Source organism: Anas platyrhynchos, chromosome 26, assembly GCF_047663525.1.
Source record: "Anas platyrhynchos isolate ZD024472 breed Pekin duck chromosome 26, IASCAAS_PekinDuck_T2T, whole genome shotgun sequence".
Taxonomy (NCBI): Eukaryota; Metazoa; Chordata; class Aves; order Anseriformes; family Anatidae; genus Anas; species Anas platyrhynchos.
In genome coordinates, this window is record NC_092612.1 from 2,453,038 (window position 1) to 2,462,780 (window position 9,743).

The 9,743-nt window shown below is 41.3% G+C and overlaps 1 long non-coding RNA gene across 1 annotated transcript; it reads left to right on the plus strand.

The window, feature by feature from the left end:
* Positions 1-255: 255 nt before the first annotated feature.
* LOC139999520 (uncharacterized) lies at positions 256-7,809 on the plus strand. The gene is made up of 2 exons (XR_011804995.1): positions 256-5,726; positions 6,931-7,809. It is a non-coding gene; the product is annotated as an uncharacterized lncRNA (long non-coding RNA).
* Positions 7,810-9,743: the final 1,934 nt, after the last annotated feature.

The following is a 9,743-nucleotide window of genomic DNA, read 5'->3' on the forward strand; positions in this document are numbered from 1 at the left end:
TGCCTCCCTCCATCACACCAAGATGACTTACTACTACCAGAACCAGTGTGAGGATTCCTGCTACTCCCCATGCAGCTACGGCACCGTGTACAGCTACCGCACCTACAACTGTGGGAGTCCCTGTGGCTACCGTGGCTACGGGGGCCTGTACGGGTATCGCGACTGCTACCCCAGCTACAGCTCCCGCTACTACCCCTGCTCCACTCGCTACACCCGGAGGTACAGCTATGGGAGCTGCTACCCCTGCTACCCCTGCTAAAGGCAGAATAGTGATTTATGGCTCCTGTATGAATTCTACCTGCAAATATTCCCATGACGACAACTGCAGTCAGGAATGTCCTGGAGCACTTAGCAACTCTCTATAATGTCTTCTTCTGCTTCGAATAACCTGCTTCTAGGGTCAGTTCTTCCTTCATAGTCTATCTCTGTGGATATACTGTGTGTTTGATGTGCAGCTTTGTGTCAGGAGATGCAGACCAGAGCAGCCGATCCTTGCCACACACTGTGCTGACAGCTCTGGTCCACTGAACCACTGCAGCCCCAGAGCAAAGCATCTGTTGCGAGATGTAGAAACTCTTTACTTCTAGAATGTATGAATCTCTGGATACTCCTCCTTGTCTACAAGCTGTAACTGCTGTATACAGTGCTTCTTATTCTCATTAAAAGATCTTGCATCACACTACTGCTTTCTGTCATATTTTAACCTTTTTTTTTCTTTTATACTTGGCATTTTTAATTATTTACCTGAGATTTGGCAAAAAGGAGCCACTAGCTTTCAAGGTCAGCAGTTTTAAGCAGCTGTGGAGTCTGAGGTGACAGAGGACATATTGGACAACTCAACTTCTGTCTCCTTCAAGACAGTCCTGAAAAGTCACATCCATCTCGTCTTAACTCTGCCCCTCTTCCACAAAACACACCAAAATGCTGTTTCCTTCCAAAACACTACCTTAGAAATGTGGAAACTTACAAAAATTAAATGTGTTTGCTGATTACATCCAGCCCAAGCTATGCTACATTTAAGGATTCAAAAAACAATCAAAGAGACACAGAGACTCCCTTAGCTTTCTGCAGCTCCCAAAACAGATGCCTGATACAAGACCATGTAGGAGCTCACATTCACCTGTTCCCAGTGCACAACGAGGTTTAAAAATTGCCATTTTTCCATCAGAGACTATTTTGCATGGCCAGTGTCACTTGTGCAACCCAGGCCGGCACACTTCCCTGCGTGGGCTGGGTTTAGGCACACATCTGCCTGCCAGCCCGCACCTTCGGGAAGAACTGTTTTACGCGCGAGGACAAGAAGGCAGATTCCCACGATAACACAAGGCTACAATGGGAAGTCATCCTTCCCCATAATTAACAGGAGGGCACGTGGCAGGGAGGGAGAAGAGCTGCCTTAAGTAAAAGTGACTGTCAGCTTGATGACAAAGGGATGAACGTACCGGGATGGTTCCCAGGCTGGAGCCACCTGCAGCCATGAAAAGACAGCAAGAAATATTTCCAACAGAAGGCATTTTTCCTTCCAATCTGCAGGAACATCATCTCTCCAGCCAATGCCAGTCTGTGCGTGGGAGGCAGATTTAGGGACTTTGGTGCTGATGTTCACTGGAGGGTAGATACTCAGGGAAGGGACTGCTGTCAGGTTCCTTGCCTCATCCTTTAAGCGCCAGGTGCGACTGATTCCAGCAGAAGTGAGACTCATGTGAATTTGCATCCACGTAAAAGCAGAGCATAGAAATGCATCAGAACCTACACTTATTCAACAGGTCAGCAGAGGACACTGCAGAAGAGAAATATGAAGAAAACAAGACCACAAGTCCAAGAGTGAGCTGCCAAAACATCCAGCAAACACTGGTTTGAAAATTCACCAGCCTGGACTACAGGAGTACGCTGTGTACTTCAAGCAAATGGTTTCAGACAAATAACCTACTAGCAAAGGATTTTCATGGTCACTGTGCTGAATTGTTTCATTAAGACTGAAAATGTTCTCATCTGATACAACAGTAAAAATTCAAATCAAGGACATGTTTTCATCAGCTGGTCAGGGACTGCAAACTCAGAGTATGAAGGTATTTGGTTTTCATTTAAAAGTAGCCCCATTTTATGCATAAATTTATTTTAAATGTTTAACAGAAATTATCCATTGATTTAATATATTGTGACTCATATGTTCCAGAGTAACATAAAGAAAACGTAAATGATTTGTCTTTCAATACTGTGTATTACTGTGTAATAATACTGCATGTTATTTTACTTGTTCCCAATGGTCAAGCTGCAATTTTGTATACAGTGCTGGAAATAATAAAAATATTTAAAATTTTATGAAATACATTTGATGATTTAAAAAAAAAAAAAAAAAAGAATGAAAAGAAAGAAAATGAAATGAGTAGATTTTTTCAATAAATATTGTACAGCCATAACAGGACTTCAGAATAAACTGGGAAAAATGGATCACATCTGAAAAAGTGATGGTTTTTGTTTACCCCCCCAACACACACACCCTATCTGTATGTATTTACTACAACATTTATTATTTGTATATAATCCTATTATTAATATGTTAGGAGAAACAACTATGCATTTGGCATAGCTGAAAAGTTAAAGAAAAAATAGGAAAAAACATCTTTAAATAAAATGTCAACATCTTTCACAAACCTTTTCAGAAGTTTTTGTGTGTGTTTTTTTGTTTTGTTTTGTTTTTAATACATATTTACACATATGTTAGTTCTGAAATAAACTCTGCTACAGTATAGCCTGGAAAAGTATACCAAATGAAGAAATAATGCAGGAAAAAATCAATTGTTTGATAAATGAAGACGACAAAAAGCAATTTAAGTTTTATGGGGATTACAACCCTCAAACCTGTAATGTTCTCATGAATCAGGGCTCTTAACTAAATGTCTTAATATATTTTCCTTGGTGCATTTGACCTCATCTTCCTAACGAGATTTTTTATGAGTTATGTTTCCAGTTACTGACTGAATGCCACTCTGTGTCTTAAGTATATTTAGAGCATTTCCCTGTTTTATTCTTGTTTGTAGGTACAGAATTAGAGACATTAGTGATTTACACTTCCTGAGCTCAATTTCTGATTTTCAAGATTTGGGACATCAAAATAATTTATTAATTTTGAGTTAGGTAACTGAAAAATCTCAACTTTAACTTTCAAGGAGCAGTAATAGCCATTGCAGTGCTCCCCAGCTGCTGGTGAGGTACCTGGCCTCGGCCGCCATGCAGCAGGTATATTGTCTTACTTTCACAAAGAGCAACAAAATAAATGTATTTGCACACATCAGAACATCAATTAATATAATTGATTTCCTCAGCATCAGGGGTCATTCCTCCATTCTTATCTCCACATGACAACGTAATGGTTACAGTCCCCCTTTGCTTCAAACTTTTTGGGTCACTGCAGTTTTTTTATCATTTGCAGGTCATTGGAGATAGAACAAAAGATGGAGATGGACAAAAGATTAACAGATCCTCAGCCTAGAGATGACTAAGAATCAAAATTCATACATCTGGGATATTTTTAACATTTTAAATTTGTATGCAGTCTGAATTAGAAGGAATTTTATTTGTCATTTATTTTGATTTACATGTTCCCAGGGTGTTAAATTATTAATAACTATTCTATGTTATTAGTATTAATAATAACTAAAATGTTTTCTGAGAAACCAGTATGCACTTAAAAGTTTTATACACCAAAAAATAAAACCTAGTGTACCACCTGTACCTCACTGAATAAAAATTTCTACTGCTAAACTGCTAGAGTATCTGAAGAGGCAAGTATTTTTTTTTTCAGTTTCCTTTGCTTCCTAGTGTGCCTGTAGAAGAGTTTTCTATTTGAGAAAAATAGATTTTCTCCTCTTCTTCTAAAATACATTTAGTTTTTGCCTTGAATACTTTCTTTTAGTTTAGTTCACTAAAGAAAACCAGGAAATTTATAAAAGTTCAACATTCATTTGAGGAAATATTATACAAAATGGAGAGGGGAAAAAATAAATCACATAGTTTATATCTCATCATTGTCCCTGATCATACCATAAAAAATTCATTCAGGATATCACCAAGTTATTATTATCACCACTGCAAATATAAATGGTTTGCTCATGTTAGCAGCATATTTAGAAGTTAAAACTTTAAATATTATTTTACAGCAAATCTTGTTGATGCTGGTTTTCAACTTCATCTGACACCGCCCTCCCAGAGGAGGCAGAGCACAATACATAAAGCCAAGAGCATTTTATTTTTTTTCTCTCTTCAAATACCTCCTTGTATGACCTTCACTGCAGTGAGCCATTACTAATTTGCATATTAAATGAGGATAATAACAGACATTCTGGAAGTGCTGAGCCTCATCAGAATTTATGGTATCAATGCTCTTCCAAAACAGTCATTAAGGACTTACTTTAGCAATGTTTGTATTATTTAAATATTAATGGTTTGTTAGGTGCCGCGATGTTGTATAATAAACAACAGAATGGGGAGGGAATCCCCAGGCTGAGCTCTTTCTGTCTTCAGTCAAACTAAAGCACCACACTCATCATCATTCTGGCATGGTGCAGTCTGGCATGGAGATACAGCTGTATCTCACTGGATAACATACCACAAAAAAAAAAAAAAAAAAAACAAACAAAAAAAAAAAAAAGTTGATTTCTCCCTTCTCAGCTTAGTATAAGCCCTTTTGCCTTGGGTAGCTTTTAGCACTTCACCAGCCTTTTCATTCAGCTGAAACTTGGTGGAAGCCAGGCATGTGGCAGGACCTTGCTGCTGGCAGAGCCTCCACCAAGCTTTCCCAGCAAGTGCCTCCTACCAGTCAGGAAAGCACAGTCCCCATCCTCCAGGCTTCCACGGCCTTCCTAAGACTGCTCTTCCCCTTTTCACTATTGCATTCCCTATGAAAGGCCAGCAGAAAACCCAGATTTGTTCTGCACTACCAGGTCCTGCAGTAAAACTTGCCCTGACACAACTGTAAAATCACAAGACATTGATTTGAGCAAGGTTTTCTAAGAATTTTATCCAGAAATGAGAGAAAACAGACCCCCAGAAAAAGGCATTAAACCTTAGACACATTGCTCAGATGCTAATTTAATCGATCCTGTGCCCTGGCCTGTCCGTCTCATAGTGTGTATGCCAAATTATAGACAGTAGAAGAACCTAAAGGAATCAATGGAACGCCTGTCATTAATTGAGACGGAAATGAATCAAAATGCTTGGTAAAAGCCCTAAGCACATTCTATAATGCCTCTTTCCACCTCAGGTGTTTTAAGTCACCTTACAATATGCAGTATCTGCCTCCCTTGCAGGGCTATAATGCAAAAAGAAAGTCTATGTGCTCCCCAGTTCCACATGTAGTGTAACTGGTACTGTTCAGCAGAACCTATGGTTTCAGTCACAGATCCTCCAGTTTCATTCCCAGTCCTCCTTTTTGAGAATTCCCAGAAATGCATTTATCCTGGAAAGTTTTAAGATGAAAGAATCTCACAGGTAGTAATCACAATGTGTTACCCGAGGAATTTGAAAAGTGTCCTAAATGCAGAGGAAAACAATTATAGCAATTGTACTGTTGATGTACTTCCGAAATGTGTTTCATGACTACCAGGGAATGGAAGCATGCGGAGAATCGCACCTATTTCCACGGGTCCGAGAAACTGTATAAAAGCACTCACAACCCCCTTGCTCCTCACACCACTCCTCTTGGTTTAGCCTCCTCGGTGAACTTGGTAAGTGCAGATCCCATTCTCTTAGAGACTCCTTTAACTTAGATAACTCCTTTACTAACATTCTCTGATTTGTAATATTGGTACAAATATTTTATCCTGTACTTTTTAAGCTGTTAGAGTAAAAAAGGGGGGCATTGATGAGCCAACATTCAGGCAAGGAATTCAGATAACATTAGTGAGATGTGAAGCCTAGTAATAGTTTTATGTTTACATACTAGAAAACAACAGCTTTACTCTATTCCATTTAAACAGCTGAAGAAAATTTCTTATTTTTTTTGACTTGGTGACACTCCATATGAAATGTTGGATAATGGACAGAATTGTGTATTGCGCAACATAGAAACAGCTATTTTATAGAAAGATGTTGCAATAAGGAATGCAGGCTGGACATGGAAATTGCTTTGTTCTCTCTGAAGTCACCAGAGCAGCTCTGACATGCAGCAGTAGAGGAATTAAACCTTAGCACCTCGCTGTGCAGCAGAGTATTTTCAGTATCCTTGCTACAGCTGACATTGGAAGGTGTTTGAAGTGATGTAGGACAGAAAAAGGAGTAGTTTACATGCTGAGATTAGAGCCAGACAAGGAGATAATGTGGTCCTAGGAAATGTGCCCAGGAACAGCACTGGTACCAGGTCTATCTGTGGCCCTGGACCCCCTTTTGTGGGTAGCCCTGCTTGAGCAGGGCTTGCACCAGAGGGACCCAGAGGTCCCTTCCTACCTCAACCAGGCTGTGGTTCTCTGGCTTCTGTACACTGAACTTGGTGTGCAGTGAATGAATGCATCTAAAAACTTTTTAAAATGCTGTGTGGGATTTTCATTAGACATTAGAACACCTACAGGTGTGTGTCCTGAGCTGCAGTTAGTCTAGCTGTCAGGGTTAACCTCAGCTTGACCATCCTAGGAGCTTGGACAGCAAGCGCTCCCACACATACGGTTGGCAAACTGAATCTCCTGTAGTCAAAGTCCAAAAATACAAGGTAGCAGGTTCATTTTTAAGAGAAGATAAAGAATAGGAGTTGTGTCTCAGCATTGAACATAGTAAGGGGGGAGTACAGCAATTGGCTGGATAAAAACAGATGTCAGAAGAATATCCCAAGACTGAGACATTTGCTCAGTACCCCTCCAAATCCCCCACCTCACCCTGCCACTACTCGTGCTGCTCCTTGCGCACTGAGCCTACCCTTTTCCTGGTGCTGTCTTTCAGGTTTACCTCCCTCCACCACCCCCAAGATGTCCTGCTACTACGTGTGCTGCTCCCCCTGCTACAGGTCTGTCAGTACCTCCTACCGGGCCTACAGGTGCTGCAGCCCCTGCTACAGCTACTGCTGCAGCCCTTGCTACAGCTACTGCTGCAGTCCCTGCTACAGCTCCTGCTACAGCCCCTGCAGCTACCGGAGCTGCTGCACCCGCTACTACTACCCATCCTGCTGTAACTACAGCTATGGGTGCTGCTAGACCTGATAAACCCAGTGGGAACCCACAGTGAGGATCTACCCCGACCCGGCAAGCACAGACCGATGGATCATCTCAGAGGCGACATTTTCAGGAGTGCTGAGCCCCTGCAGCTGCAGCTGAAGCTACCAAGAATGGAGAGCTTGGCTGCTCTCTAGAATTTCTCAGCATTTCTATTTTTTGTTATACTTTCTGTCTCCTTCTTCCAGTGTTTCTCAGCTACAAGCTTACTCTAGATAGTCTCCCGCATTTAGACCGCTTTGGCAGCAATAAGAATGATCTGCAGTTCATTTGAAGCTTCTTCCAGTCACCGCAGCAACGTTAAAGAACTCCTGCATCAGTGAAAATTAGCTCTTGTGTCATCTGCATTTTCAATAACTACTTCCAGTAAGGTGCTGCAGTACTGCGTAATGGAGAAACATGACGGCTGTGCCTCCTTTGATCTGGATTTACAAGTACCTTAAGAACGAGCAACACAGCTTTCACAAAAAGGAATGTTCTGTATAGCATAGTGTAGTGACTCATCTACTCTAGCTCTTTTCAGCATGCCAAAACTATGATCTTTCTGTATCTGTGTCAACTTCTTTTCTTATTGCATTAAAATTTTTCTGTATAAAAAAAAAAAATCAAAGTTCCAGTCTTCTTTTGCCTGTCCCTTGATTACATGAATAGACATTCATGAGATTCAATAGAGCAGTGGCATTCTGAGGGGGGGGAGGGGTCCTGCCTCTTGTGCAGAGCACTTTATATCCCTTCATGTTCATTGAAGTTGGCCCAAGTAAATGAGCTGTTTTCCTCTCTCTACCCCTCAGAAATCTGAGAAATCCCACAAATTTCTCCCTTTCCCTTAATAATTTAAACTATTACAGATGTAAGGTTAAAATATTTCAGCATAATAAGGCTGTGATGGTCTTTATTATAATGTTTTAAAATAGAAGAGTTAGTCCCAGACCTCTGTAGAGTATACATAAAAGAAAGTTCAAGTGAGTATAATACTCCTATTCCCACAAACCATATTCAAATATTCTTTCAGAATCACAATTTCCAATCAGATTACCATCTAACAGACAAATTGCTGCAGCAGCCAGTGGAACTTTATATATCTATAAATAAATCTTATATTAAATTCAATAGGAAAAGTGTCAAGGAAGAAGTGGTGGCTTTCACTGTCTTTATGGTGGCCTTGAAAACCTAAAACATTGCCTCAATCTTCCACATTGGGTAGAAAAAATCTATTTCCCTGGGTGCAATTACAATAACAATTCAATAAATCCAGGGGCTGAAAACTAGAAGACTGAGAATGAAATGTGGAAAAAAAAAAAAAAAAAGCAGCTTTTCATAAAAAAACAATACACATGAAACAACACTCAATGTCCCCAGGGCGTTTTGGCAGCTCTCAGCTGCCAGCTGCCCCTGGCCACGGAAGCGGTGAGAAAACGCCGTCATTGTCCTCCCACACAGCCACAGTCTCTCACTTAAGTCAGCCCTCTGCCCATAAAATTCACTTGGAAAAAAATATTAGGAAAAATCAGCTGTGACCCAGCTTCCTTCCAAAACACAGGCTCTGAACCCACTCCCCTGACCTGATGGACACACATGCCCTGCTGCCTCACCTTGGAGGTGCTGGCTGCTGGAGATCCACTTCTAATAATGTATTTACTTTGCAAGGGCAAATTCCCCCTCCCTGTCCACTGGGGAAGACCAAACAGATAGAACATGAGCTTATTCCAAAATTAAAAACAGGATTGCCAGCAAGTACATGCATTTGCAATTGCCTATGATGTCTTCAGTATCAGAACAGGCCAGGTTGGAAGGGACCTTGAGAGATCACCAGCCCCAACCTCCCCTCTCCCTTGGGGAAAGGGAGCCCAGATGGGGCCCTTCAGCACCCTCGTCAATCCCATACTGAACTCCCCTAGTGGTGGACACTCTGCCACATCCTTGGGTAGGTTGCTCCAATGATTGATTGACCTTATTGTAAAAAGTTTCTTGTATCGAGGAGACAAAACCTCTCCTGATGCAGCTTGTAACACATTTCCCCTCATCTCTTCCATGTTTGGCCTTGTGAAGACAGCACCTACATCTTTAGCCACACTTTAGATACCAGAACACTGTGATGAGGTCCCCCCGAGCCTGCTTTTCTCCAGACCAAACTACACCAGTCTTTCCTCACCAGGCAGGTTCTCCAGACCTTTGATCATCTCCTTTGGACCCTTTCCAGTCTGTCCTTGTCTTTTTTGAATCATGGGACCAGAAATGGACACAAGGCTCCAGGTGTTCCTGACAAGCACTGATTAAAGTGGGATGATCACATCTGCCTGGTAGAAATGCCCATGCAGATGCAGTCTAGGACCTGATTTGCCTTCTCTGCAGCACCTAAGCATTTTAAATGAATCATTTCTTTGGAGTGCATAAAACAAGAGCCTGGAGTTGAGAAATACATCAGAGATACAGCTGAAGTTTCTTGCAGTAGCAAATGGCCATGTTTCCCAGTTTGAGGAGGGCAAGGTTCTGAGAAAAAATTCAGGAGTGCATGAAGTTAACAACAACTTTCAGACACCCCAC